Consider the following 8774-nt stretch of genomic DNA (forward strand, 5'->3'; position numbering starts at 1 on the left):
TTGGATCCTGATTGAACAAATTAATTGTAAAAGAAACTTTTTAAAGACAAATGAATATTCTGATTCTGAACTGGGTTTCACACAATTTCAAAGAATTTTTTTATATTTTTTATTAATTTCAGAGAGGAAGGAAGAGGTAGAAAGAGATAGAAACATCAATGATGAGAGAGAACCATTGATTGGCTGCCTTCTGCACGCCCCCCACTGGGGATTGAGCCCACAACCCAAGCATGTGCCTTTGACCTGAATCAAACCCGGAACCCTTCAGTCCCCAGGCCGACGCTCTATCCACTGAGCCAAACCAGCTAGGTCTCCAAGGAATTTTTAATCATTTTGTTAGGTAGGATAATGACTTACTCACTGGGAATTGAACCACAACTTCCTGGTTCATAGGTTGATGCTCAACCTCTGGTTATGCAAGATAATGACCATATATTTTAGAAATGCATGTTGAAGTATGGAGGAGTGTGACGCTTTAAAACAGTTCATGAAAGCCCAGCCAGAGTGGCTCAGTGATGTCCACCTACTAGGAAGTTTCCCTCTGCCCACCCTCCTCTTGGAAAGGACAAGGAAATGTGGCCTAATTCTAATCGGAGGGACTGAGGACAAGCCTGCTGGACATCTTCCAAGAAAGGCTTTATTTTTTAACAATAACACAAAAATGATGCACACTAGGAAGTACTCCTATTTTTTCAGCCAAATGTGGACTGTACAGCCAGCTTGCAACCATGAGGTCAAGTGTAACCAGTAAGCAGATAAGCTGAAGATGGCATACTGGGAAGATGGAAAGGGGTTGGACCCTTGATTTCATTGATGAGTTGCTTAATTAACCATGGAACTCCAGGCTTTGTGTACTTTAGGAATGAGGCCTTCTACCAGATTCTTTTCTATAGTTAATAGTCATAACATTAAAACATGGAAGAATTTGTCATTTAAACTAATTATATGCCTTGTATATTGGAATCCAAGACAATCCTTTGAAATTGTACCCCAGAGATCTTTTAAGACCAATAACTCTGCACTAAATCTTGACTATTTGCTGTCATGTAAAAATGAAGGACTGCTCTTCCTTATGCATACTCATTATCATCCTTTGAAAAACATTCTATTGAGGTATGATTGACATTCAAAAAGCTGTACATATTAAATATACACAACTTGATGAGTTTGAAGGTAAGCATATATCCATAAGACCATCAGCACAATCAAGACCATAAACTTATCCATCACCTCCAAAAGTTCCCTTTTGTTCCATTTACCTATTACTTACCTACTTACTTACTTACTTATTTATAATTTTTCTTTTACTGTAAGAGTACTTAACATAAGTTCTACCCTCTTCACAAATTGTTAAATATTCAATATAGTAGTGTTGAGTATAGGCTCATGGCATAATGATGCTTTTATGAGGAATTTTAAAAACTCAAACTTATGAAACTAGAGAGTAGAATAGTGTTTACCAGAGCAAAAGGGATAGGAGGTGTCAGTCAAGGGATACAAAGTTTTAGTTATGCAAAATGAATCAGTCTGGACCTACTATAGGCCATTGTCATTCTTTCTAGCCTCTTCCCTTGCCTGCTGATTCTCCTTGAAAACAAATACTGCTCAGCACTCCTTCTGGCTTTTCTGTTTGACATAATTCCATTTTTAAACAACAGGAGTCTTTCCCCTGACTTGTTTGTTTATGATTGTATGCTTTGTCTGTGGGCACTCCTCTCTCATTGTTCATGAAAACAGACATTGTTGCCTAAGCACTTTCCCCAATGTAATAAATAAAACAGTATTGGGATTAAAAAAAAAACACAACACTTTCTGGTTTCAGTTAATTTAAACATCCAACCCAGATGTTCCAGCTTATCCAGATGTCATTAAATGGATGAGTTAATTTTTCTATTAGTCTATAAGACGTTTAGTTCAGCTTTTGAAATGGTGTGAGACAAAGGTATTTCACAAGTACTCAAAAATCATTGTTTAGCTAGCTTATATTCTTTAGCTGCTCTGTAAATAATTCTCCTAAAATCTTTTTTCTTTGTACTGATATACAGTCTTTTGGTCCCACAGCTACATTGGCCTACAAAATGTTAGGTAGATTATAGTGGAGGCACCTTCGCCTCTCTCCACAAAGTTCAGGTACCATTCCATCTCAGAAATAGAATTTGGATGTATTCAAGAAAAAATAATGAAAACATTTTTTTAAAGTTTTTACTGGAGTAAGACAAATAGCTTTGGAAGAGGCACTCTTTAACCAATTAGAATAAGTAATATTAGAATCGTGAAAACAAAGCAGAGCTAAATTCAGGGCTTTTGCCCAAATCCTGTTGATTGTTTAGCCCCCAACCCTGGGGCATCTGATAACCAGCAGGGCCCAGGCTCAGGGCTGTGGGGCATGCATCTGGCCCCTACTCAAGCTTTGTTAGCAAGTTACTGAGGAAGTAGTTGAAATAATTTTAAGTAAAAAAAGTTCCACATGTTTATAGTAACTGAGGGTGAGGATGCCAGTATCTGTATCTGCCAACCTACTGATTTTTTCCTATGAATTCTACTCACTTTCAGAAGTCCCCAGTATAATCCTGATGTAAAAATCTGGCATTGAGCCCTATATCGTTGCTCTGTGAGCCAGACATAGATGACATCTCTAACCTTGAGGACTGGTTTTAATCAAGTTTTATTCAGCCAGCCACCTATTCCCAATTTAAACTTTCCCAGTGCTCCAGGAGTAAGAGTAGGATTCATTGTCAAGGTTTCTAGGAGGCATGCTAGCCAAGCTGCTTATAAATAAGCCTGGGTCCTTTCTCTAAAGGCTGGCAGATATAGATACTGGCATCCTCATCCTCAGTTACTATAAACATGTGGAACTTTTTTTACTTAAAATTATTTCAATTCATTCCTTGGTAACTTGCTCCCTCCCCTCTCTCCCCCCAAGGCGAGGCTGGCTTATTACTGCAGAGTTCTGTCCATTGTTTGTTTAGTCCAGATACTTCCATGCTTGAGGCATCTTCCTTGCCTTTTCTCCATGCTGAGTCCCCACCAGGACATAGGTGACCCACAGGCTGAGGGTAGGGCAGACAGATGCAGTGAGTAAGACTGGCATCCCCTGGTGACAAGCAGTATAATTTCTGTTTGTTCCTCACACCTAACACTTTTCTTTGTTAACCATGTGGGCACCCGACGCCTCTAGAGTAATTGTTTTTCTGCACATTTTGTAACCATCAGGGGTATTAGTGAGATATAAGAAGAGATTAAGATGATGAAGGGGCAGACCAGAGAGGACCAGCACCCTGATGTATGGCTTTGATCCCAACATTAGGCGGTTGCTTGTTGGGGCCACTGGCTACAGTTCGCGTGTTTGAATAAATTTTGATATGCTGTTAGCGACTTTTTGTTAATAAAGGCAAAGAAGCAAACAAATCAAATTTTTTCAGATTGGGTCATAAAAGACACCTCAAACAAAATGATCATAGCAGTTCAAAATAACAGGGTGATCAAAGGTATACCAGATGAATGCTAAAAGCAAATCTATGAATCTTAATATCAGCATGGTTGAGATCTGGCCAAAAATATTAAACAGCACCTTGAAGGGCAGTTTATAGCACTGCAGGATGTACTTCACACTATATGTTATGAATACTTATGTACCAAATGCTAGAACAACAACATTCATACAAGAAACAAGATATATGCACAAATATACAGAAACCTAGAGACTTAGAGATAGGTATAATGCACATCACTCAGACTATGATAGATATAGTGGTCAAAGAATAAGTAGAGATGTAGAAATGCTAAATAACCTAGTAGCTATTCTTCATGTGTTACCCAAACACTTCTATAAAAAGAAACTTCTATAAATGTGCCTGAGGCACATTTCATACAAGAAAGATTGGATAGACACCTGACTTTTCTATTGTTGTTCTCTTACTTGCCAGTTTGCAGTTTGGGTTGTTCATGTTCGAAAGGTGACTGATCCCATGGGTTGTTTTTATTTTAATATCATTACGAATTCATGGCTTTAAATATCCTTGATGTGTTTCAATCGATTACAAGTATTATTCATACTGATGCTCAAATTGTCCCATCTTTGTTCACTGGGAGTATTTTCAAGTTGATTCCTGAGTGCTTTTGACATGACAACAATAATCTTTAATAGATCCTTCAATATCTGAAGTGATAAGATGACTAGGCTCAATTTATTCACTTTTTGCTGTAGGCTGTGAATCAATCATTTCTCCAAGGACAGCTAGTTCTTTTGGAAATAGTTTTCAGAGATAGTAATCTGGGTTCTAGGAGTGCACAAGGTTTTTAGGCATTTTCAGTGGTCAAAATTATATATATAATCTATAGTTTTAAAAAATAAATGAAGAGTCCATAATGGTATTTCAAATTCAAATATACAGGTAAAGGGATTTTACCTAACTTTGTAATCTCACATTTTTATCTCTTTTAAAACACATAAAATCCTATTCTCTAACATAAACATAATTAACAATTTAATAGACACACAACAATCACCAAAAAAAAAGAAAGAAAGAAAGAAAGAAAGAAAGAAAGAAAGAAAGAAAGAAAGAAAGAAAGGAAATGCTACCAACACTTCCATCAAAGATATGATTACTACCATAAAAGTAGTTTACAATTTTGGGAGGGGGCAACTTTTTGTTCTGAGAATATATCCATTAGGGATGTATAGTCAAATAAGGTGTTGTAAAGCCATTTGAAATAATTCCACTTCTGTGTGGTTATGCCACCAACTTGGCATACTATGTTCGTTTGTTTCATTTTGCTTTTAATTTTTAGAGATGGCTTTTTACAATTTGTGTTTTATGGTAACATATTTACATGATTTCAAAGTTAAATCTACAAAATGAGGTATACTGGTATATGTATTCATATTTTTTATACTTTTGTGTGCCATGATTTCTTAAATGTTTCTGGCACTATGAGATAAATAAGCTCTGCTTCTGTGTAGTCTGCTAGAATTGGCTTCTGTTGCTTGCACCTACGAACCATGACTGATACTGGGAGAATGGCTGCTGGATGGGTAACCAACCCTATTTGCAGATTGATCTGTATCTCCCTGAAACTGGCTTTGCATAGTCAAAATCTCAGTGAGTGACAGATTTGAGAATTATTAAAGTATTTATTGCACCTTTATCACCCTTCAACCTCATTCTACAATCGTTTTACTAAGGGATACCACACAAATGAGTTGCCACAAAATAGAAAAAAAATTAAAAATGAGAGAGCCTGGCATAACTTTTAAGTACCCATCTCAGTGGGCAACGCATACCATTTTTTCCTTAACCTGCTACATGCAGCTTTACACATAGTTCAAGAGGCTCATTATACTCACTAAGGACTACACTTACGTGGCTCTTCTCCAAAGGAAGCTCGTATTTATTGAGCTTTGCTTGGGTTGTAGCCCACACTGTGCTCTCAGAGGGTATTTCCCTTTATTAGATTATCAAAGACACAGCGGCCTGGTGCCCTTCTTCCTGGAAGGTGACAGTGGCCTCCAATCTAAGTGAAACACAGTTCCTCTCTCCAGCCAGGGTGACTGAGGTGCTGTCCCAGAGGAGCTGTGAGAGAGTGCACTACATGTCCGACCCTGAAACAGCGGGCGATCTGAACACTATGAATTGGATCTGGTGGCAAAATATACAGATGTCATTTCAAAATAGCATTACTCGTTCCCTTTCCATGTTAAGCATTCTAAAATTTCTAGACATTTCCAATCATGATGTATCTTCTATTGTTCTTTGGCAGCAGACACCCCTTTGAACCTCTTTTCAAATTAGCTTCTAGATAATCTTAGTTTTTATAGAAAATGGCTATGACTTAGGCTGTTCTGTAGAACATTTTTTGGGGGGTGGGGCATCCATAGGTATGTGCCCAACATATTCTAAATTCAAATGAATTTGGGAGCTTCTACAGAGAGTTCAGCTGTATGGGAATTCATGTACCACTGTGCTACTTCCCAGGTAAAAAAAAAAAAAAAACTGAGGCACAGAGATATCAAATAATTTACTTATCAGTACATCACTAAATGTACATCATATAGCAAATAAGAATTCAATCAAGAAATTAAGACTTTTGAGTCCATTCTTAACTACTACACTTGCTGCCTTCTAATGGAAAATGCTACCAGATAAGTATTTCAATTATTTATATACTAGAGGCCCAGTGCATGAAATTTGTGCAGGGGAGGGGGAGGGGGTCCCTCAGCCCGGCCTGCACCCTCTTGCAATCCAGGAAACCTCAGGGGATGTCCAACTGCCAGTTTAGGCCCAATCCCGCAGGAATCCCGGAAATCTGACATCCTTCTCACAATCCAGGACTGCTGGCTCCTAACCACTCGCCTGCCTGCCTGCCTGATCTCCCTAATCCCTCTGCCTGCCTGCCTGATTGCCCCTCTGCCTTGACCCCTGCCTACCATGGCAGCTGCCTCTGCCCCGGCCCTGCCATTGCAGCTTCATCTGGAAGGTTGTCCAGAAGGATGTCCAGAATGACGTCCAGAAAGTCGTTCGGCTGTCTGGTCTAATTAACATATTACACTTTTATTGTTATAGATGTTTATGACACAGCTCATAAGGTTAGTGAAGCTTCAAATTGTCTATTGTATAGAAATTTTATTCTTTCTCAAAGGCATGAAATATTTTCCTCTGAGTCAAATCCTCCAATAAAAATAAACTTGCAACCCTATTAAAATATACTTCCAACTTACTTGGAAGAAATGTATCAGTTTTATTTATATAAGAAAAGAACCATTATTTGAAATCTATCTTTTATTTTATATTTGCAAACTGATTAAAATTTTGTTAGTTGTTTACCTAAAGAGAATGGAATGGTTGCCTACTCTTTTTATCTAGGGTCATAAAGAATACGAAATCAAATTGCAGACAATATATATTCATCAGACATTTAGAGAACAAAGCAATATACAAGTAGCAGCAAATGAATTTTTAAAATGTTTATTGTACAGTTAATGGTGTGCTTGTGGTCTGTGTGTGTATGTGTGTGTGTATGTGTATGTAACATGGACAGACAATACCTTTCTTTCCAACTATTGGGGACCCTGGAGAAAATTACTAAGTTTCATTGAGCCTCATGGCTTTTAAAAGAATTAAGTGAATTTATATACATACCAGAGGCCTGATGCATAAAATTTGTGCAAGAGTAGGCCTTCCTTCCGCCAGCTGCTGGCACCGGCTTCCCTCTGGCACCTGGGACCTGGGCTTCCCTTGCAGCCCCAGCTTCGTCCAGAAGGACATCCAGTCTAATTAGCATATTATGCTTTTATTATTATAGATTAGAGGCCTGGTGCACAAAAATTTATGCACTTGGGGGGGTCCCTCAGCCCTGCCTGTGCCCTCTCACAGTCTGGGAACCCTTGGGGGATGTCCACCTGTTGGCTTAGGCCCATTCCCTGGGGGATCGGGCCTAAGCTGGCAGTCAGACATTCCTCTGGCAGCCTGGGAGCCCTCGGGGGATGTCCACTTGCCAGCGGGGAGCAGGCTTAAGCTGCAGTCAGACATCCTTAGCGCCGCCGAGGAGGCAGGAGAGGCTCCCACCATCACCGCTGTACTGGCAGCAATCAGCCTGGCTTGTGGCTGAGCAGAGCTCCCCCTGTGGGAGTTCTGGTTGTTTGGTCTTAACGTCGCATATATATATATCTTATCTAACAAAAGACAAATAGGGTAATTAACCGTACCTCCGATACGCTTCCCATTGGCTAATCAGGGTGATATGCAAATTAACTGCCAACCAAGATGGCAGCCGGCAGCCACGCAGCTGAAGTGAACATGAGGCTTGCTTGCTCCAGTGATGGAGGAACCCAAGGTTCCCCGCCTGCCATGGCCGGCTCTGAGCCTGAAACCAACAGCTCCGAAAGCAACTATGTTTCAATTATAGAAGCTAAACAAACCCCAGATACCTGTTTTCAGCCAGCTGAGGTCTCAGAGCTGGAGCTGCAACAGTGTTTCAATTATAGAAGCCAAACAAACCCCAGATACCTGCTTTCAGCAGCCGAGGCCTCAAGCTGGAGCCGGGCCTCAGAGCTGGAGCCGGCTCTCAGCTCCAGGGACAGCCATAGAAGGTAGGTAAATCCCAGAATAAAAAAGAAAAAAGAAAAAAAGGAGAGGTTGGGAGCTTCAGTCGCCCACCAGCCTGAAAACGGCCCTCAGCCCCTCACCCAGACTGGCCAGGCACCCCAGTGGGGACCCCCACCCTGAAGGGGGTGTGACCAGATGCAAACAGCCATCAACCCCTCACTCAGGCTGGCCAGACACCCAAGCGGGACCCCCATCCTGATCTGGGACACCCTTCAGGGCAAACCAGCCGGCCCCCACCCATGCACCAGGCCTCTATCCTATATAGTAAAAGGGTAATATGCAAACTGACCCTAACAGCAGAAGGACTGGGAATGACTGGTCACTATGACACACACTGACCACCAGGGGGCAGACGCTCAATGCAGGAGCTGCCCTCTGGTGGTCAGTGTGCTCCCACATGGGGAGCTCTGCTCAGCCACAAGCCAGGCTGATGGCTGCCAGTACAGCAGTGGTGGTGGGAGCCTCTCCTGCCTCTTCAGCAGCGCTAAGGATGTCCGATTGCAGTTTAGGCCTGCTCCCCGCTGGCAAGTGGACATCCCCCGAGGGCTGCCGGGCTGCCAGAGGGATGTCTGATGGCCATCTTAGGCCCAATCCCCCGGGGAGCAGGCCTAAGCCAGCAGGTGGTCATCCTCCGAGGGGTCCCAGACTGCGAGAGGGCACAGGCCGGGC

Source organism: Myotis lucifugus, unplaced genomic scaffold (assembly GCF_000147115.1).
Source record: "Myotis lucifugus unplaced genomic scaffold, Myoluc2.0 scaffold_150, whole genome shotgun sequence".
NCBI classification, from domain to species: domain Eukaryota; kingdom Metazoa; phylum Chordata; class Mammalia; order Chiroptera; family Vespertilionidae; genus Myotis; species Myotis lucifugus.